Here is a 23,058-nt window from a genome sequence, read left to right as displayed (position 1 = left end):
GGTGGATTTGGACTGGCAACATAAGGGTGAATTATTTCTAGCTCTGTGGGCCCATGACACCTCAGGCCATCTAGGAGGACATGCAACATATAGATGGGCTTGTGATCAAGGGGTGGACTTGACCATGGACGCCATCTCACAGGTCATCCATCAATGTGAAACATGCGCTGCATTCAAGCAAGCCAAGTGGGTAAAGCCTGTCTGGTATGGAGGACAATGGTTGAAATATGAATATGGGGAGGCCTGGCAGATTGATTACATCACACTCCCACAAACCTGCTGTCATGGGTTTGGCTAGGATAGAGTTAATTCTCAGCAGAAGCTGGGATGGGACACAACCAGGATAGGTGACCCAAAGTAGCCAAAGGGAGTATTCCATACCATGTGACATCATGCTCAGTATAAAAGAGGGGCTATAGTCGGGGAGGGGCGACACAGCTCCAGAGCACATGGCCTGGGGAAGGTCCGGCTTCAGGATGGGTCTGAGCGTGGGGTCTGGTGAGAAACTGTATTGTGTATCACCTATTTTGTGTATTCTGTTAAGTACTGTTGTTATTTCCCTCTTCCTTTGCTGTCCCAGTAAATTGTCCTTGTCTCAACCCACAAGGTTTTGCCTTTGTCTTCCCATTCTCCTCTCCATCCCACCGGGGGAGGCGGGGGTAAGCGAGTGGCCGCATGGTGCTCAGCTGCCAGCTGGGGCTAAACCACGACACCCGCCAAGGCAAGCGCTATGTACTTACAATGGTGGAAGCAACCTCCATATCCCTGGAAACATATCCTGTGTCCCATGCCATCTGATTAGTTAACACTAGGGAATCTGCCAATTGAGCTGGCCCTGCCCAATCAAAACTTCCATGCCCTGTAGAAGGGGATAAAGTCCCTGTAGTGCACATGAAAATTATGCTGGGGAAGACAGTTTGGGTTATCCCTGCTTCAGGCAAAAGCAAACCCATCTGCAGGATTACTTTTGCTCAGGGGCCAGGGTGCACTTGGTGGGCGATGCGGAAGGATGGGGAAGTCCCATGTGTACTGCAAGGGGATTTGGTTTTGGATGAGAATAGCCAATAAATTAAATTGTATGATGTTAATAACTCTACCATTGTATGTCATCATTGCTACAGTTGCTATATGCTGTATCAATGGTATTACAGTAAGAATCACCCAAATTAATGAAGGATGGACTTTGATGATACTGAGCAAAGTGCCGTGATGATGGAACTAGAACTGACTTCAGCAACTGGTGCTCAGGAACTTCCTTGAAAATGAACATCTTCAATGTGCGGGCTGCGAGCATGGACCGTGCCAGATACACCAGCTGCAAACTCTGGATACAGCATGCAACAGTCCAGCAGCACACGCCATCGCTCCTGCCCTGAGAGACTGTCATGACAGATGGAGCCCAAAGTCATGGACTAAATGAACTCAACGGACATTTTAGAGGGATGGCTCATAGATTCAGGGAATGAAATCTCTGTGTACATATCAAAAGACAGGAAAAGTGATGGTGATTAATTGGAATGTATTGGGATGTATAGGACCTGGGCATAACGTATATGGTATGGAATAAGGGGTGGATACTGTTCTGGTTTTGACTGGGATAGAGTTAGTTTTCTTTCTAGTAGCCGGTATAGTGCTGTGTTTTGGAGTTAGTATGAGAATAATATTGATAACAATCTGATGTTTTATTTGTTGCTAAAGTAGTTATAGTGTCTACACTAAGTCAAGGACTTTTCAGCTTCTCCTGCTCTGCCAGCTGTACAAGAAGCTGAGAAAGCATAGCCTGGACAGCTGACCCAGACTGGCCAAAGGGATATTCACTACCGTATAACATCATGTTCCGTATATAACTGGGGAAGGTAGCTGAGAGGCAGATTTGCTGCTCAGAAACAGACTGGGGATTAGACTGTTTTATTTTCCTTTCACATGTGGTGAGCAATTGCATTTGTGCATCACTTGTATTATTGTTAGTATTGTTATTCTTTTCCTTTGTTATCCTATTAAGCTGTCTTTATCTCAACCCACGATAACCTTGGCAGGGTGAGGGGTGAGTGAGCAGCTGCGTGGTGCTTAGTTACCGGCTGGGGTTAAACCATGACACAAACACAGAGATTTATGTTTAAATGAAAAAACCCCACAGAGCTGAATAGTGGGGCATTAGGTAGACTGTCCTGTACCTCTTATTTTTAATTAAATGCACAGCATATTTATAACTGGTCTTTTCAAGTCTCAGTTGATTGTTTCATTTACTGTATACACACATGCTGTGCTTTGTCCGATGTATGGGAATTTATTACAAAAAAAGTTTAGACAGTGATTAACAACTTGTCTCTTTGTAATTAAATGTCTTAATAGGTGTATTGGGTTTGCATGGCAAGGTTTTGGTAGCAGGGAATGCTATAGGGGTGACTTTTGCGAGAAGCTGCTGGAAGCTTCCCCTAGGTCCGACAGAACCAATACCAGCTGGCTCTAAGATGGACCTGCCACTGGCCAAGGCCAAGCAATCAGCATCAGTGCCCCTGTGATAACATATTTAAGAAGGGAAAAAAACGAGTTAGGGGAAGCTTTTGCCGCCAGAGGGAGAAGATGTGAGAAACTTTGCAGACACCAAGGTCAGTGCAGAAGGAGGGGGAGGAGGTGCTCCAGGCACCAGAGCACAGATTCCCCTGCAGCCTGTGGTGAAGACCATGGTGAGGCAGGCTGGCCCCCTGCAGCCCATGGAGGAAGGATGAGGGGGTGTAGAGATTCCACCTGCAGCCCGTGGAGGACCCCATGTCAGAGCAGGTGGAGGCACCTGAAGGAGGCTGTGGCCCCGTGGGAAGCCCACACTGGAGCAAGCTCCTGGCAGGACCTGTGGACCCATGGAGAGAGGAGCCCAAGCTGAAGCAGGTTTGCTGGCAGGACTTGTGACCCCCATGGGGGACCCACACTGGAGCAGTCTGGTCCTGAAGGTCTGCACCCTGTGGGAGAGACTCATGTTGGAGAAGTTTGTGAACACCTGCAGCCCTTGGAAGGACTCACGTTGGAGAAGTTCTTGGAGAACTGTCTCCCGTGAGAGGGACCCCATGCTGGAGCAGGGGAAGAGCGTGAGGAGTTTTCCCCCTGAGGAGGAAGGAGTGGTAGAAGCAACATGTGATGAACTGACTGCAACCCCCATTCTCCATCCCCCTGTGCTGCTCAGGGAGGGAGTAGGTAGAAACCGGGAGTGAAGTTAAGCCTGGGAAGATGGGAGGGGTGGGGGGAGGTGTTTTAAGATTTGGTTTTATTTCTCATTCCTCTACTCTGTTTTGCTTAGTAATAAATTAGATGAATTTTTTTTTCTAATTTTAGTCTGTTTTGCCCTTGATGGTAATTAGTGAATGATCTCTCCCTGTCCTTATCTCGACCCACAAGCCTTTTTCTCCCTGTCTAGTGAAGGAGGGGGAGTGATAGAGTGGCTTTGGTGGGCACCTGGCCTCCAGCCAGGGTCAACCCACCACAATAGGAAGCATCCGTATGGAGATAACATAGACAAATAAGAGATTTTTATACCCGCAAGTCCAATGGCAGCACACTCCTAGAAATTTTATATACCAAAAGTTTGGAGCAAGGCCAGTCTTAATGGTCGAAGATAGGTGGATGTACAAACATATTTGTGCCAGACACCATGTTGCACTGCAAGCGCCTGGGATATTACAGTTCTTACCATCTGTTTAAATGAGTGAGCCACAGATGTTCAAACCTCCATGTGAGTTGAGTCAAGAACCTGCATACAGTATTCAGACTCTGAAATGTGCACATATTAAAAATCCAGTCCTTGATTTATTTTTTAAGAGTGGTTTCAAGTATAATTTGCATTTTATAGCTTTTCTCTGTCTTATGATTGTTTGTATACATAAATATCTACTCAGCACAGTAATTTCATGTCAGTATATATATTACTGAGAGTAAATAAAGTAGAAAACACTTTCTCATACAAATATATCTTCTATATCACTTTACTTATGATGCAGGAAAGAGGCAGAAGGACAGAAATTAATGCAGACTCCTTGGCTGTAAATTAATGAAACTACAACCCTTCACATCGGTGCCCAGATCTCACATAGCTTAGGGAGGATGAGATCCCTAAATAATAAGATAAAAAATAGACAGACTACAGTACTGGGATCAGTACTGGGTCCAATCATATTCCACATATTCATCAATGACCTGGACGAGGGGACAGAGTACACCCTCAGCAAGTTTGCTGCCAATACAAAACTGGGAGGAGTGGCTGATAAACCAGAAGGCTGTGCTGCCATTCAGGCTAGAGAGTTCGGCAGAGAGGAACCTTATGAAATTCAACAAGGGCAAGTGTAGGGTCCTGCACCTAGGGAGGAACAACCCCAGGCACCAGTACAGGTTAGGGGTTGACCTGCTGGGAAGCAGCTCTGCTGAGAAAGACCTGGGAGTCCTGGTGGACAACAAGCTCTCCATGAGCCAGCAGTGTGCCCTCATAGCCAAGAAAGCCAATGGTATCCTGGGGTGCATTCAGAAGAGTGTGGCCAGCAGGTCGAGGGAGGTTATCCTCCCCCTCTACTCTGCCCTGGTGAGGCCCCATCTGGAATATTGTGTCCACTTCTGGACTCCCCAGTTCAAGAAAGACAGGGAACTACTGGAGAGAGTCCAGCAGAGGGCTACAAGGATGATTAGGGGACTGGAGCATCTCTCTTAGGAGGAAAGGCTGAGAGCGCTGAGTCTGTTTAGCTTGGAGAAGAGAAGACTGAGAGGGGACCTTATCAATGCTTATAAAGGGCATGTGTCAAAGAGGATGGGGCCAGACTTTTTCAGTGGTGTCCAGTGACAGGACAAGGGGCAAGGGGCACAAACTGGAACAAAGGAAGTTCCATCTGAATATGAGGAAAAAGCCTCTTCACTGTGAGGGTGACCGAGCACTGGAACAGGCTGCCCGGAGAGTTTGTGGAGTCTCCTTCTCTGGAGATATACAAACCCCACCTGGACACAGTCCTGTGCAACCTGCTCTAGGTGATCCTACTTTAGCAGGGGGGTTGGACTAGATGATCTCCAGAGGTCCCTTCCAACCCCTACCATTCTGCGATGCTGTGTTTTCCACTTCTTAATTGTTAAATGATGATTTTAAAAATAAACTGGAAATGTTTTGATACAGATTGAATGAAATCTTATATTTAAGATTTTAAAACAGCAAGCAAAATCAGTATTTTTAATTTAATTTTACATGTATATTTATATACATATACAACCACACACTAACTCTGTTTTGAGGGTATATCAGTGTCGCGTGAAAGGGTACAAGTCTGATATGTGGCTGAGGGAGGCCCTCCCGTTGAGTCACGAGGTTCAGAAAGGACCCCCTTGCTTTCTAAACTCCTTCTCAGAGAGGAGCCTAGGTACGGCTAGGTCCAGTCTTAGTCCCAGACTTGGTCAACAGTTTCTGTCTAAAGGATTATGTGTGTAGCCACTTATCAGAGTCAACGTTTGCCTGTCAGAGCCCCACTAAGGACTTTCACTGAGACAGTTTTGCAAAGTGGAGGCTTTCCCAACTCGAAAGAATGACTCAAAAGCAGTGGTTAAAGCTCTGTTAAAAGAGATAATACCTAGATATGGAGTTCCTGAAATAATTGACTCGGACAGGGGAGCACATTTCTCTGCCGCAATTTTAGTGCAAATTTATCATTCATTAAATATCAAGATGCAATTGCACACACCTTATCATCCACAATCGTCAGGACAAGTAGAAAGGATGAATAGGACGATCAAAGACAAATTAGTTAAGACTTGTAAACAAACTGGCTTGAAGTGGCCAGAAGCATTAAATTTAGTACTTTGGGACATTAGAAATACACCAAGGCAACCAGTAGGTGTATCTCCAGCAGAAGTTTTATTTGGGAGAATTTTAGCAGTACCTGGAACTTATATTCCAGCAAAAACAAGCCTTTTGGATGGAGATGAACAGGTAACTCAGTATTTATTGTATTTGCAAAATTCTTTTATGCAATTACGAAATCATGCTTATTGGTATCAAGGGATAACACCTGAAATTCAGGTACATAATATTCAACCAGGGGATAAAGTGTATATAAAGAATTTTAAACGGAAAAATAGATTTGAGCCCAAATGGGAAGGACCTTACATGGTGTTATTAACCTCCTTTTATGCTGTAAAGGTACAAGGAAAAGAGACGTGGATCCATCACTCACATGTGCTTAAAGACTCCGCGACAGAATGAAAATCAACGCACTGCTGTATTTGCTGATTTGTTTTCTCTTGAATAAGACTGATACCTTGTGGACAAAGTTCATCCTGCGATACCGAGATGCAATTACAAAAGGAACCATAATACAATATAGTAATACTAGTCTCTGGGAGCAAACCTTTTGTAGTGTTTGGGGAACTAAGAATGCAAAAGGGGAAAATATTGTAGCGGGTAGAAATACTGAGATTGTATGGAATCCTTTTTTTAATCCTAATGTTTTTCTAGAATTTTCTGTTGGATTTGTGATGGGAGATCCTGAGAATGGAACAGAATCATCAAGAAGTTATACATGGAAAATGTATCCATATCACATATATATATATGAGCCGCAAACAGGAACAGGAACCTGGTGTGTCAACCATCACTTATGGGTAATGACAGAGGGTAAAAACAATGATTGGTGTTGTATCAATTTGAATCTGATGAGTCCATCCTTTTTTGTAATGTATTACATTATCAAAGATGGGTTTAAGAATTTTCCAGTAGCACATGATTATGAATTTCCATGGGGTTTTCAAACTGGTGTTTTTAATACTGACAAAATAATGACCAAATCTAGATTAAGTAAACGAAGTTTAGTTGGAAATGAAGAAGAAACTTTTTGGTTAAATAACACTCACGTTTCCTTAATGAAGTCCTTTGCGAAGAATTTGAATTATACTGAATGTTGGCTTTGTGCATCTTTACCAAAATCTGTAGGTCAAGGGTTTGATTTAATTGGTATTCCAATTCCGAAGGATTCAGTTTGGGAAAAGTTTTGGAGAAATACCTCTATAACGACTAAATATGAGGAGCAAATATTAACCATCAGAATTCCTCCTTTAGACGAATATCATAACGTCCTCTGTGTAGAGAGATGTTACCCCCCAGAGAACTGGACTGGGCAGTTTTGTCTTAACCACCCTTTTGTGGGAAATTGGACTAAATGCAACACAACTAATCATATTAAATCTCGCTTGAGCTGGGCTTGGAGGGCACCAAAGGCACTAGGACTATTTTGGTTATGTGGTGACAAAGCTTATAAAGTACTCCCACCACGCTGGGGAGGAATTTGCACTCTAGGACTGGTAACTGTGGATTTACAAATTCTCCCTAAAACTATAAATGTTCCAATCTGGCATCGCACCTTTTTAACTCGTGTTAAAAGGACCAATAACCCACTAATAGAAAAACCCTCAGGATTTCACTCTTTTCTCCGATGGTTCATACCATCTTTAGGGGTGAGTGAACTGGAAAAAGCGATTTTAAACATATCGGGGGAAATTGAAAAATTAGCAAATTATACTGCTCACGGGCTAACAACCTTGCAAATTGAAATTGCAGAACTCTCAAAAATTACCCTACAAAATCGTATGGCCTTAGATATGATGTTAGCATCACAAGGTGGAGTTTGTACAATGCTAAATGTGAGTTGTTGCATGTACGTAGATCATTCAGGGGAATTACTGACTGATGTACATAAAATCTGGGAGATTAGTTCTCAAATGCGACAAGTACAAAAAGACGATACATCTTGGGGTTTTACCGATACTGTGTCATGGTTGACTTCCTGGGCTCCTGATTTATCTGTGTGTCTCAAAAAGGCGCTTGCTGTAGCAGCCTTAGTGATCATAGGGATTGTATGTATAACAGTGATTTTTCAATGTTGCATAACCTGTTTTTCTAGTATAATAGCAAAATTACAAGGAGCTTGGAGATATAAATAATTGCAGGGATGCAATGAAAACAAAAGGAGGGAATTGTAAAAATATAGAAGCTTAGCTATAAGAAAACTTATATTAACTAGAAAGCTGCTTAAGGCCTAGAACTATTTTAAAGCCTATAATCGTGGGAAAGGGGTTTGTAATCAAGGTAATAGCTAACTGACCATGGCAATGTACAATGCTGCTACGTTCCTTGTACAGTCCCTACCCAACCGGACAATAGGCCCGGGAATATTAATCTTATGAAGTAAGTTGTAAGGGACAAGTGTATCCACAGCAAGGATACTGCGCATGCCTGCAAGAAGAGGGTCATCCAGCGGACACGGGTGCGAGACCACTGACGACCACCAGAGACCCCTGAGGACCACCAACTCAAATCACTGAGCATGCGTGATGGGGAGGAGAATATGGAAATGGATTCCAAGAAATGATTATCATAGGACTGCCTTTTCTCGGAAAAATAATGAATATGTATATTTTGATTCTATATAACCTGTATGTTGGTGATCACCTGGCATGCACGTTTGGTGGAGCTATTTCCCCCGTGCATCCAGCGCTGCAATAAAGCATACCTAGGGTAACTCACGTCTGGTAGAATTTTTCTTTAACACCCTTGGCAAGTTTGTCAGGTCCACACCACTAAGCTTAAACCAGAGCGTGCACCTAAGTTTGATAAGGAATGTAACAATCTGTGGCATAGAGCCCTGATGATGGGAGTGCCACGTCAGATACTATATGGCACATCCACCAACAACCTCTGAGCTCTGGTACAATCACTAAGCCAAAGAATTAATTCAGTAGGGAGTAGCCAGATAACAGGAAAGAAATTGATTCCTGCTAGATCTATGCCCTCAGCCACACATCAGACTTTACCTTTTATGTGACAATGGGGAGGAAAGGGAGGGACTATAGGTTAGGGTGCCATAGGAACCAACTGAATAGGACCTCAGGTGCACTCTTTTTGCCCGAAGCAGTACATATTCCATACCATATATCGTGGTTTAACCCATCCGGCAGCTAAAACAACCACACAGCCATTTGCTCACTTCCCGTCCCCACCAGTGGGATGGAGGAGAGAATTGAAAAGAAAGAAAAAAAAAAAGGAACACTCATGGGTTGAAATAAAGACAGTTTAATGGGACAGAAAAGGAAGATAATAATAATAATAATGATGATAATAATAATGAAGAATATACAAAGAAGTGATGCACAGCACAATTTCTTGCCACCCAGAGCTGATAATCAGCTAATTCCTGAGCCACGATCCCATCTCCTGGTTAGCTTCCCTAGTTATATACAGAGCATGACGACATATGGTATGGAATATCCCTCTGGCCAGTCTGGGTCAGCTGTCCTGGCTGTGTCCCCTCCCAACTTCTTATGTATCCCCAGCCTACTCACTGGTGGAGTGGTATGAGGACCACAAAAGGCCTTGACTCTGTGTAAGTACAGCTCAACAATAATGAAAACATCTCTGTATTATCAACACTGTTTTCAGCACAAATCCCAAACATAGCTCCATACTAGCTACTATGAAGAAAATTAACTCTATCCCAGCCAAAACCAGCACATTCTCCACCCCTTATTCCATACCATTCACATCATGCTCAGGTACCACACTATCCAATACAACCTCATTAACAACCATCTCCACTCTCATCCTTTGATATAATACACAGATATCATTCCCTTAGTCTATGCACCACCCCTATAAAATGTCTTTAAAATGTCAAAAAAAACCCCTCCACTGAGTTCCTTTATTGTGTCCATGACTTCAGGCTCCATCTGTCATAACAGTCTCTTACAGCAGGGGAGATGGTGTGTGGTGTTGGATTGTTGCATGCTGCATCCGGAGCTCGTAGCTGGTATATCTGGTGCGATCCATGCTCACGGTCTGCGGGTTGAAGATGTCAATCTTGAGGAAGTTGCTGGGCAATCATTACAGAATCACAGAATGGTAGAGGTTGGAAGGGACCTCTGGAGATCATCTAGTCTAACCCTGCTGCTAAAGCAGGATCACCTAGAACATGTTGCACAGGATCGCGTATAGGCGGGTTTTGAATATCTCCAGAAAAGGAGACTCCACAACCTCTCTGGGCAGCCTGTTCCAGTGCTCTGTCACCCTCAAAGTGAAGAAGTTTTTCCTCATATTGAGATGGAACTTCCTGTGTTCCAGTTTGTGCCTGTTGCCCCTTGTCCTGTCAGTGGGCACCATTGAGAAGAGTCTGGCCCAAACCTCTTGACATCCATTGCTGAAGCCAGTTCTAGTTTCATCACCTCTGCACCTTGCTTGGTTTCATCAATGTTCATTCTTCATTAATCTGGGTGATTCTTACTGTAATGCTGCTGTTATGGCATATAGCAATCATAGTAGTGATGACATGCAGTATTATGCAGCAATTAACATCATACAGTTTAATTTATTGGCTATTCTCACCCAAAATCAAATCCCCTTGAGCTACACACCGGACTTCCCCATCCTTCCGCATCACCCACCAAGTGCACCCAGGTCTTAGAGCAAAAGCAATCCCACAGATGGGTTTGCCTTTGCCCAAGGCAGGAATAACCCAGACTGTCTTCCCCAACATATTCTTCATGTGCACTACGGGGGCTTTACCCCTTCTACAGTACCTAAAAGGTTTGAGTGGGCAGGGCCAGCTCAATTGGTAGATCCCCTAGTGTTGACTAACCAGGTGGCCTTTGCTAAATGTGTGTCCCAATGTTTGAGGGTCCCACCACCCATTGCTCTCAGGGTAGTCTTTAGCAGTCCATTATATCATTCAATCTTCCCAGAGGCTGGGGCATGGTAGGGGATGTGATACACCCACTCAATGCCATGCTCTTTGGCCCAGGTGTCTATGAGGTTGTTTCAGAAATGAGTCCCATTGTCTGACTCAGTTCTTTCTGGGGTGCCATGTCACCATAGGAATTGTTTTTCAAGGCCCAAAATATTATTCCGGGTGGTGTCATGGGGCACAGGGTATGTTTCCAGCCATCCAGTGGTTGCTTCCACCATTGTAAGTACATAGCGCTTGCCTTGGTGGGTTTGTGGGAGTGTGACATAATCAATCTACCAGGCCTTTCCATATTTATATGGAGAGGAGAAGCAGTATGTTCAATTGTTGGGCATCAGCAATGGCTTGGTTTGGGTCATTGTTGCACTCATCTAGTTCCTTGCGAAGCTCACTCTTCGTCGGTTCAGGTCATTCCTGCGACATTACTTCCTACAACATACAACTCACATCACAGATTATTTTTCTCCCAAGGTTAAATCTCCTTGAGGTGCACACCAGGTCTCCCCATCCTTTCACATTACCCACCAAGTACACTCAGGTCCTTGAGCAAAGACAGTCCCAGGAACAGGGGACTTTTCCCATGGGAGAAGCAATCCACACCACCATCTCCAGTTTCTGCTAAATTTGTATCCCAGTGCTTCCATGCCCCATTGCCCAATGCCCTCAACATAGTCTTTAACAGTCCATTATATCTCTCAGTCTTTCCAGAGGCTTGTGGAAGATAGGGGATGTGATACGTCCACTCAATGCTGTGTTTCTTTGCCCAGGAGTTTATGAGGTTATTTCAGAAATGAGTCACATCATTGATTCAATTCTTTCTGGGGTATTGTGTCGCCACAAAATTTGCCTTTCAAGGCCTAGGACGGTGTTTTGGGCAGTGGCATGGTTTACAGGATATGTTTTTAGCCAACCAGTATTTGCTTCCACCATGGTAAGTATGTAGCGGTTGCCTTGGCGTGTTCATGGCAGTGGTCCAATATAGTCAATTTGCCAGGCCTCGCCATATCAAAAACCCAGCCATTGCCCTCTGTTCCAGGGAGATTTTACTCATGTGGCTTGCTTGATTGCAGCACATGTTTCACATTCATGAGTGACCTGTGTGATGGCCTCCATGGTCAGGTCCACCCCTCCATCATGTGCCCATCTGTATGTTGCATCTCTCCCTAGATGTCCTGATGATTCATGGGCCCATCGAGCTACAAATAGCTCACCCTTACGCTCCCAGTCCAGGTCCACTTGAGCTACTTCAATTTTGGCAGCCTTGTCTACCTGTTCATTGTTTTAATGTTCTTCAGTGGCGTGGCTTTTGGGCATGTGAGCCTCTACTTGACGTACCTTCACAGCCATGTTTTCTACCCGGGCAGCGATGTCCTGCCACAATGCAGCAACCCAGATGGGTTTACCCCTGTGCTGCCAATTGGTCTTCTTCCACTGCTGTAGCCACCCCCACAGGGCATTTGCCACCATCCAGGAGTCAGTATAGAGATAGAGTACTGGCCACTTTTCTCTTTCAGCAATCTTTAGGGCTAGCTGAATGGCTTTCACTTCTGCAAACTGACTTGACTCACCTTCTCCTTCAGTGGCCTCAACGACTTGTCGTGTGGGACTCCACACAGCAGCTTTCCACTTCCGATGGTTTCCTACAACACGACAGGATCCATCAGTAAACAGAGCATAACGCCTTTCATCTTCTGATAACTCATTATATGGTGGTGCCTCTTGGACACAAGCCACCTCCTTGGGCAGTGCTCCAAAATCTGTGCCTTCTGGCCAGTCCATGATCTCTTCCAGGATTCCTGGGTGGTTGGGTTTCCCCAGTCAAACTTGTTGCGTAATCAACACTACCCACTTATTCCATGTAGCGCTGTTTGCATGATGTGTAGAGGGAATGTTTCCTTTGAACATCCAGCGTAGCATGGGCAATCGTGGTGCCAAGAGGAGAGATGCTTCTGTACCAACAACTTCTGAAGCAGCTCGAATCCCTTCATATGCTGCTAGGATCTCTCTTTCAGTTGGGGTGTAGTGGGATTTTGATCCTTGATATCCCTGGCTCCAAAACCCTAATGGTCGACCTCGGGTTTCTCCTGCTGGTTTCTGCCAGAGGCTCCAGGTGAGACCATGCTCCCCAGCTGCAGTGTAGAGTACATTTTGTACAGCTGGTCCTGTCCGGACAGGCCCAAGAGCTACTGCACAAGCTGTTTCCTGTTTGATCTGCTCAAAGGCTTGTTGTTGCTCAAGGCCCCACTCAAAATAGTTCTTCTTTCGGGTTACTCGATAGAGAGGGCTCACAAGCTGACTATAACCTGGAATATGCATTCTCCAGAACCCCACAAGGCCCAGGAAGGCTTGTGTCTCCTTCTTGTTAGCTGGTGGAGACATAGTTGCTATCTTGTTGACCACATCCATAGGCACATGATGGCGTCCATCCTGCCATTTTATTCCCAAGAACTGGATCTCTTGTGCAGGTCCCTTGACCTTGCTTTTCTTTATGGCGAAACCAGCTTTCAGAAGAATCTGAATTACTCTTTCTCCCTTCTCGAATACTTCTTCTGCCTTATTGCCCCACACAATGATGTCATCGATGTATTGTAGATGTTCAGGGGCACCACCCTTTTCCAGTGGAGTTTGGATTAGTCCATGACAAATGGTAGGGCTGTGCTTCCACCCCTGGGGCAGTCGATTCCAGGTGTATTGGACACCCCTCCACGTGGAAGCAAACTGTATCCCGCATTCTGCTGCCAAAGGAATTGAGTAGAATGCATTGGCGATGTCAGTTGTAGCATGCCACTTGGCTGCTTTTGACTCCAATTCATATTGGAGCTTTAACATGTCTGGTACAGCAGCACTCAGTGGTGGCGTGACTTCATTCAGGCCATGATAGTCTACTGTTAACCTCCATCCTCAGCCAGTTGGATGGCTTTCAGAAGGCTTTCAGACTTTTGCACTGGACATATGGGACTACTAAAAGGTGAGTGAGTCTTGCTGATGACTCCCTGGCTCTCCAGTTGAAGAATCAGCTCATGGATGGGAGCCAGGGAATCTCAGTTTGTGCGATATTGCTGCCAGTGCACCATCCTGGTAACAATTGGCACCTGCTGTTCTTCAATTCACAGCAATCCCACAACAAAGGGATCTTCCAAGAGACCAGGCAGGGTAGATAGATAGCTGTATGATCTTCTCTGTATTCACAGTGGCTACACCAAAAGCCCATTGGTACCCCTTTGGGTCCTTGAAGTACCCTCTCCTGAGATAATCTATGTCAAGGATACAAGGGGCCTCTGGGACAGGTAAAATGGGGTGCTTCTCCCACTTGTCCCCTGTTAAGCTCACCTCAGCCTCCAATACAGACAATTCTTGGCATCCCCCTGTCACTCCAGAGATCCAAATGGATTCTGTGTCCCTATACCCTGATGGCACCAGCGTACACTGTGCACCAGTGTCTACCAAAGCCTTATACTCCTGAGGGAGGGTCTGATGTGTCAGGCCATTGAATTCACGCAGTCCAGTATACCCGGTCATCCCTTTCCTCCTCCTGGCCAAAGGCAGGGACCCTCTATTCCTGTTCCTGGTCAGAATATTCACTGTCTGACCCTTGCAGTGCCAGACCAGAAGTCCCCTCACCAGGATCAAGGGAGGTGATTTCAGTTCTTCTATGTCTGGGAGATCACTGATTGCCGCCTTGTGTCTCTACAGCAACTATGCTGACAGTCTTCTTGGGTGACCCCTTTTTAACAGCTGTCTTCCCTCTCAGTTTGCGTACATGGGCTTTCAGCCTAATGGTCGGTTCACCATCTGTCCTAGTTTCAGCTAGGATAGAGTTAATTTTCACAAGAAGCTGGGATGGGACACAGCTAGGACAGGTGACTCAAACTAGCTAAAGGGGTATTCCATACCATGTGACATCATGCTCAGAATATAAAGGGAGCTAGTGGAGGGGGGTGGCGCAGCTCCGGGAGGGTCTGAGTGTGAGGTTGTGAACTGTTGTTGGTGAAAAACTGCATTGTGTATCACCCATTTTGTATATTCTAAGTATTGTTGTTATTTTCCTCTTCCTTTGTTGTCCTAGTAAACTGTCCTTATCTCAGCCCACAAGTTTTGCCTGTGTCTTCCGAATCTCCTCCACGAGCAGCTGCTGCTGGTTGTGGCTAAACCACAACACCATCCCACTTCCTCATGTCCTCCCCTTGGTCACACAGGAAGAACCAGAGTGCACCATGCGGCATATGCCTGGGGCTCCCTTTCCCTCTGACTGGAGTAGGAGATGACTGATTTCTTGGGGTACCCCTGACAGCCAACATGCTGGCCCATAGGGAGGAGGAGGTACAGATATTTTCTTCAAAGTTCTGGAGCCAAGAAGACACCTCCACAGTTGGTGTGTCCGTATCCAGGAAATACATTGCTGCCAAGCTGTTAGAATATGACGCTGGGGCACTTTGAAACACCTTCCTCCACATTGCCCATGTGCACAGGACATCCTCTGGATCTTTGGAGGCCTTATCTTTATCTAGATCACTGTCGAGGACTTCCAGCACTGCTAATTCTCTCAGGTACTGGATGCCTTCATCTGCGGTGGTCCACTTTCCTGGGGAGTTCACAAAATCTTCCTTGAATGGATACCTTGCCCTCACACTTGAAAGGAGCCATCTCCAGAGACTGCAAATTGCTGCCTCTTTTCCAATTCCCCTCTCAATTCCTCAGTTTCTAGCAAGGGATTCCAGCTGTTGGGCTTCCCTACTTTCCAGTTGCTGATTGTCATTCCCATTATCCCAGCATCGGAGCAGCCAGGCAGCAATCCGCTCACCTGGCTGACGCCTGTAATCTTTCCACATGTCTCGAAGTTCTGATGAGGTCAGGGACTGGGTAGTTTCTGCTTCCTGTCTGATTTCTCTCACTCCTTCCTCCTGCTTCTTTGCTGAAGGACCAGCTTCCTGATCAAATCTTTCCTCCTCTTCTTCCTCCTCCCTTACTAATTGATGATATGGACTCGTTTTCCTTCTCTACTGTTTCTTTTTCCATTTACTGGGACAATTACTGTAGTTTTTGTTGTTGTTTGGGTCCCTATCTCAATCAGGGCGTCCTCAGATGCAGTTTGGGTTCCTGCCTCAACCACAGTCCTCTTAGAGTACTGCACTGTGGCTTGATAGGCACAGGCCAGGCCCCAGTACAGTGCTAGAAGCTGTTGGTTTTCATTGGGGTAGGCAAGGCACCCTTCTATCAGGTGGCATGTCAGTTTGCCAGGGTTACTTGCCTGTTCAGGTGTAAAGTCCCAGGTTATGAGAGGTGATAACCATCCTAGGAACCTGCCCAAATCTTTCCACACACCCTGCCACCCAGGGACCATGTGCCTCAGGGCACATTTCAGTATTGCCTCACTCAAAAGTTGTCTTCTCTTAAACCAGGATGAGACCAAATTCCACAACACCTGTAATATGCCAACAGTATTAATTAGTAATATTAAACAGTTCACATCATAAGGGTGAACAAGGACCTCGGGAGCCTGCATAATAAAACCATCCACATCAATCCCAGGTAGGGAGAGGAAGATCTATTCCTCAGTCATCTCCACAAGATAGCTCTGCCAGCACAACAATAACATCAATGCCAGGGCAAAGCACAGAGTCATTATTTGTATTAACATGATCCCAAGCTCAGCAAAATAAAGAGATAAGCAGTGCAGCCAAACAAACTCCATGACCCATACAGGAGCTTGCCACTTAATAACTGCTATAGCTATAGCATGCTTAATACAAAACTGCTGTTGTCAAGACCCATGTTGAGTGCCAAAAAGGACTGTGGTGGGTTGACCTTGGCTGGATGCCAAGTGTCTATCAAGCCACTCTATCACCCTCCTCCTCAGCAGAACAAGGAGGGGAGAAAAATAAGATGGAAAAAAAATTCAACTCATGGGTCAAGATAAAGGCAGTTTAATAAAGGAAAAGGCTGCATGCAGAAGCAACTGAAAAAACCCCAAAGATTTATTCTCTACTTCCCATCAGCAGGCGATGTCTGGCCACTTCCCAGGAAGCACAGTTTCAGCACATGTAGTGGTTGTTCTGGAAGACAAATGTTGTAAAAAAACCCCGAATGCCCTCCCCTTCCTCCTCTTTTCTCTCAGCTTATTGCTGAACAGACGTCATATGGTATGGAGTATCCCTTTGGTCACTTTGGGTCAGCTGTCCTGGCTATGTCCCCTCCCAAGATTTTGCCCACCCGCAGCCTACTGCTGAGGAGGGGGAGAAATGTTGGAGAGACAGCCTTGATGTGTGCCAGCACTGCTCAGTAGCAGCCAAAACACTGGTGTGTTATCAACACCTTGCTAGTTACCAATACACAGCATAGCGTTATGAGGGCTTCTATGAGGAAAATTAACTCCATCTCAGCCAGACCAAATACAGTCCTGTTTAGAAGAAACAACTCAGTCTTGCAGCAGCTTCTTGAGGTGACAGCATGCCAACATTTTTATAAGATTGTTTCACCACAAGCTAAATGTTTTCTCTAGGTCAATTTTCCATTAAAAAATTATTACTTATCCTTACCAGTTTCTACACTGACATTTTGTTCATATTTTGCACAGTGTTTCAAATTGTGCTTCTCCTGTTTCCTTTAAATATTTCCATTTTCATTTTGTCTATGGCAGATAATCCACTGGTTTTATCTGACAATGCTATACCTGTTGTCTCATTGTAGCTTCTGTGATTCATTTAAATATGCTTGTGGTGGGTCAAACCTGGCTAGGGGCCAGGTGCCCACCAGAGCTGCTCTATCACGCCCCTCATTCACTAGACAGGGGAGAAAAAGTATAACAAAAAGCTTATGCGTCAAGATAAGGAAAGGGAGAGATCACTCACTATTTATCGTCACGAGCAAAACAGACTGAACTTAGAGAGGGAATTCATCTAATTTATTACTAAGCAAAACACAGTAGAGGAATGAGAAATAAAATCAAATCTTAAAACACCTCCCCCCACCCCTCCCTTCTTCCCAGGCTCAACTTCACTCCCGGCTTCAAACTCCACCCCCCCTCAGTAGCACAGGGGGACGGGGAATGGGGTCAGTTCAGCACACATTGTTTCTGCCACTTCTTCATCCTCAGGGGGAGGACTCCTCTCATCGTTCCCCTGCTCCAGCATGGAGTCCCTCTCACGGGAGACAGTCCTTCACGAACTGCTCCAGCGTGAGTCTCTTTCTTCCATGGGGTGCAGACCTTCAGGACCAGACTGCTCCAGCGTGGGTCCCCCACAGAGTCACAAGTCCTGCCAGCAAATATGCTCCAGCATGGGCTCCTCTCTCCATGGGTCCACAGGTCCTGCCAGGAGCTTGCTCCAGCGCGGGCTTCCCACGGGGTCACAGCCTCCTTCAGGTGCCTCCACCTGCTCTGGTGTGGGGTCCTCCAAGGGCTGCAGGTGGAATCTCTACACCCCCTCATCCTTCCTCCACGGGCTGCAGGGGGACAGCCTGCTTCACCATGGTCTTCACCACGGGCTGCAGGGGAATCTCTGCTCCGGCGCCTGGAGCACCTCTTCCCCCTCCTTCTGCACTGACCTTGGTGTCTGCAGAGTTTCTTACATCTTCTCACTCCTCTCTCCAGCTGCAAAAGCTCTCCCTAACTGTTTTTTTCCTTCTTAAATATGTTATCACAGAGGCGCTGATTGGCTTGGCCTTGGCCAGTGGCAGGTCCGTCTTGGAGCCGGCTGGCATTGGCTCTATCAGACACAGGGGAAGCTTCTAGCAGCTTCTCACAGAAGCCACCCCTGTAGCCCCCCCTGCTACACAAACCTTGCCATGCAAACCCAACACAATGCTAAATGATTTACATAAATTTTTTCAGGCTCTGAAAACAAGACCGTCTCCATCCTGGAGACTATGCTCAGGCACATGGAAAACAAGGAGGTGATTGGTGACAGCCAACACAGCTTCACTAGGGGCAAATCATGCCTGACAAACTTGGTGGCCTTCTATGATGGGGTTACAGCATTGGTGGATAAGGGAAGCGCACCTGACGTCATCTACCTGGACTTGTGCAAGGCATTTGACACTGTCCCACACAACATCCTTGTCTCTACATTGGAGAGACACAGATTCGATGGATGGACCACGCGGTGGATGAGGCATTGGCTGGATGGTCACACTCAAAGAGTTGCGGTCAAGGGCTCAATGTCCAAGTGGAGAACAGTGACAAGTGGTGTTCCTCAGGGGTCGGTACTGGGACCGGCACTGTTCAACATCTTTGTCGGTGACATGGATAGCGGGATCGAGTGCACCCTCAGCAAGGTTGCCGACGACACCAAGCTGTGTGGTGTGGCCAACACGCTGGCGGGAAGGGATGCCATCCAGAGGGACCTTGACAGGCTGGAGAGGTGGGCCCGTGCGAACCGCATGAAGTTCAACAAGGCCAAGAGCAAGGTCCTGCACGTGGGTTGGGGCAATCCCAAGCACGACTATATAGGCTGGGCGAGGAATGGATTGAAAGCAGCCCCGAGGAGAAGGACTTGGGGGTGCTGATTGATGAGAAGCTCAACATGACCCAGCAGTGTGCACTTGCAGCCCAGAAAGCCAACCGTGTCCTGGGCTGCATCAAAAGAGGTGTGACCAGCAGGTCGAGGGAGGTGATCCTGCCCCTCTACTCCGCTCTGGTGAGACCCCACCTGGAGTACTGCGTCCAGCTCTGGGGGCCCCAGTACAGGAGAGACATGGAGCTGTTGGAGCGAGTCCAGAGGAGGGCCACGAAGATGACTGGAGAGATGGAGCACCTCTCCTATGAGGACAGGCTGAGAGAGTTGGGGTTGTTCAGCCTGGAGAAAAGAAGGCTCCGGGGAGATCTAATTGCAGCTTACCAGTATCTGAAGGGGGCCTCCAGGAAAGATGGGGAGGGACTGTTTATGAGGGAGTGTAGTGACAGGACAAGGGGTAATGGGTTTAAGCTGAAAGAGGGTAGATTTAGATTAGATATAAGGAAAAAATTCTTCACTGTGAGGGTGGTGAGGCACTGGAACAGGCTGCCCAGAGAGGTTGTGGAGGCCCCCTCCCTGGAAGTGTTTAAGGCCAGGTTCGATGTGGCTTTGGGCAACGTGGTCTAGTAGAGGGTGTCCCTGCCCATGGCAGGGGGGTTGGAACTAGATGATCTTTAAGGTCCCTTCCAACCCTAACCATTCTATGATCTTCTGATTCTGTTCATGTTAAGTGCCTGAAAATTGTATCAGTTTTCCTTCATTTTTTCCCAAAGCCTTTTGCTGTATTAAACTGCCTTTATCTTGACCCAAGAGTTTTTTGGGGTTTTTTCCATCTTATTCTTCCCTCCTTGTCCTGCTGAGGAGGGGAGTGATAGAGCAGCTTGGTGGACACCTGGCATCCAGCCAAGGTTAAACCACCACAAGGACATATTAAATTTCCCTCAGTGTCATACTGCTTAAGAAGGGTGTGAAATCAGATAATTCTGTGAAGGCAGTCTACAATTAAGTACTATCCTATTATTCCTGTGATTTGGGAATCGGGGAAGGGAGCAAGACAATCATCTGTAAGTGGAGCTGGCAACTTTCCGATTGCTACTGAAAGGACTTCTAAAGGTAAAGAGGAAGACTTCAGTAGTGGATGCCAACAGTTAATGGCAAAACAGAAAAAAGTGGAGAGGAACCACAGAATAGTTTTACTGTGTAGGAAACTTTGTTAGTAACCTTGGATGCTTACAAGTGGAAAAAGACCGCTAACAAAACCCCAATCAAGCTCTTTTAGGAGCAGGCACAGAAACTCAACTGAACCAGTCAGACAGGGTTATATAGCATAGGAAAGTATCAAGAGACTGAAAAAGTAAAAAGAAAAAATAAATCAGAGCAACAATCTAATTTCAAGTGCCTCTACCTTTATTCAAATTTAGCACATTTTTGGACAGTTGACTGAACTAGTGTGAAGGAAATTGCTTGTATTTGATCCTGTACCACTCCCCCATCCTGTCTTCAGTAAGAATCCTACAGTTCCAGCAAAAGAAACCCTATGTGTTGTGTGAAAAGTGAAATGCCTTCATATTATTATTTTCATGTAATAAAATAACACATGAGAAAATGAAAGATAAAAGTATTTCTGAGAATATTCAGTTCAGTGGACACTTTTATTATGCAAGGTGTCATGGTTTTGCCCCAGCCGGCAGCTAAGCACCATGCAACTGCTCGCTCACTCACTCCCCCCACAGCAGGATGGGGGAGAGAATCAGAAGAGTGAAAGTGAGAAAACTCGTGGGTTGAGATAAAGACAGTTTAATAAGTACAGCAAAAGCCACGCATGCAAGCAAAAAAACCGAATTCATTCACCACTTCCCATCGGCAGGCAGGTGTTTAGAGTCATCCCCAGGAAAGCAGGTATCCATCACGCATAACGGTTACTTGGGAAGACAAACACCATCACTCCAAACATCCCCCCTTCCATCTTCTTCCCCCTAGTTTTATTGCTGAACATGACATCATATGGTAGGGAATATCCTTTTGGTCAGTTGGGGTCAATTGTCCTGGCTGTGTCCCCTCCCAACTCCTTCTGCATCCCCCAGCCTACTTGCTGGCAGGGCAGTGTGAGAAGCAGAAAAGGCCTTGACTCTGTGTAAGCGCTGCTCAGCAGTAACTGAAACATCCCTGTATTATCAACACTGTTTTCATCACAAATCTAAAACATAGCCCCATACCAGCCTCTATGAAGAAAATTAACTCTATCCCAGCCAAAACCAGCACACATGGTTAAATGAAATTAGTTACATTTCCTAACTTTTAAGTTAATGCTCGCAAAGTATGTTAACAGTTTGCCTTTTATTGATAATGTAACAACTTGATGCAAATAAATATTAGGTCTGGAAAATGACACCTGTATGGAAAAGCTTGAAAAAGAATTTATTTACATACTGAATTATGATTTGATGCATGTAAAGTGTGTACCAGTCCTCAAAGAAAAACAAATTCTGACATCTTTGCTATCACAGATGCTCATGGCAATAAGAGAAATAGTGAGATGCAAGTAAGTTACAAAACTGCTTACTTCCCCCATACCTCAAAAGTATGGGAAGCAAGACATATTTTACAGATGTAAGTGACCATCTTTTACGTCTCAATAGCCCTAAGTGAGTCTCAATAGTGTGTAAAAAAAAAAAAAAAAGAAATATTGATGTGGCAAATAGCAACACAATTATTAAAGACTGCTTTCCATATGATTTTTTATTATTATTTTAGGATGGTTAAAACAAAGATCTAAATTAAATTGTTTCTGCAATTTCTGTGAAACTCATTGTGGTGGGTTGACCCTGGCTGAGGGCCAGGTGCCCACCAGAGCTGCTCTATCACTCCCCTCCTTCATTAGGCAGGGGAGAAAAAGCACAATGAAAAGCTTATGGGTCGAGATAAGGACAGGGAGAGATCATTCACTAATTATCGTCACGAGCAAAACAGACTGAACTTAGAGAGGGAATTCATCTAATTTATTACTAAGCAAAACACAGTAGAGGAATGAGAAATAAAATCAAATCTTAAAACACCTCCCCCCACCCCTCCCCCCTTCCCCGGGCTCAACTTCACTCCCGGCTTCAAACTCCACCCCCCTCAGAGGGGCAGGGGGATGGGGAATGGGGGCTGTGGTCAGTTCATCACACATTGTCTCTGCTGCTTCTTCATCCTCAGGGGGAGGACTCCTCTCATCGTTCCCCTGCTCCAGCATGGAGTCCCTCTCATGGGAGACAGTCCTTCACGAACTTCTCCAACGTGAGTCTCTCCCACGGGCTACAGTCCTTCACAAACTGCTCCAGCGTGGGTCTCTTCCATGGGGTGCAGACCTTCAGGAGCAAACTGCTCCAGCGTGGATCCCCCACGGGGTCACAAGTCCTGCCAGCAAACCTGCTCTGGCGTGGGCTCCTCTCTCCACAGGTCCACAGGTCCTGCCAGGAGCTTGCTCCAGTGTGGGCTTCCCACGGGGCCACAGCCTCCTTCAGGTGCCTCCACCTGCTCTGACATGGGGTCCTCCACAGGCTGCAGGTGGAATCTCTACACCCCCTCATCCTTCCTCCATGAGCTGCAGGGGGACAGCCTGCTTCACCATGGTCTTCACCACCGGCTGCAGGGGAATCTCTGCTCTGGCGCCTGGAGCACCTCCTCCCCCTCCTTCTTCACTGACCTTGGTGTCTGCAGAGTTTCTTACATCTTCTCACTCCTCTCTCCGGCTGCAAAAGCGCTCTCTACTGTTTTTTTTTCTCTTTCTTAAATATGTTATCACAGAGGCGTTGATTGGCTTGGCCTTGGCCAGTGGCAGGTCCATCTTGGAGTCGGCTGGCATTGGCTCTGTCAGA

General features: G+C 46.0%; 1 protein-coding gene and 1 long non-coding RNA gene across 4 annotated transcripts in view; both read right to left on the bottom strand.

Moving 5' to 3' along the window:
* Window positions 1-23,058, bottom strand: part of LOC142599156 (3-hydroxy-3-methylglutaryl-coenzyme A reductase-like) — a 695,832-nt gene that overhangs the window by 424,685 nt on the left and 248,089 nt on the right. The window lies entirely within an intron of this gene.
* Window positions 1-23,058, bottom strand: part of LOC142599217 (uncharacterized) — a 544,015-nt gene that overhangs the window by 414,135 nt on the left and 106,822 nt on the right. For all 3 annotated transcript variants that reach the window (XR_012832836.1, XR_012832834.1, XR_012832835.1), the window contains exon 2: window positions 2,926-2,969. This is a non-coding gene — a long non-coding RNA (uncharacterized LOC142599217). The remainder of the gene's footprint in view (window positions 1-2,925; window positions 2,970-23,058) is intronic.

The sequence above is a fragment of the Balearica regulorum genome, chromosome W (assembly GCF_011004875.1).
Source record: "Balearica regulorum gibbericeps isolate bBalReg1 chromosome W, bBalReg1.pri, whole genome shotgun sequence".
In the NCBI taxonomy this organism is placed as follows: domain Eukaryota; kingdom Metazoa; phylum Chordata; class Aves; order Gruiformes; family Gruidae; genus Balearica; species Balearica regulorum.
The sequence above is the reverse complement of the archived record's forward strand: the minus strand, read 5'-3'. Positions and strand labels throughout refer to the sequence as shown.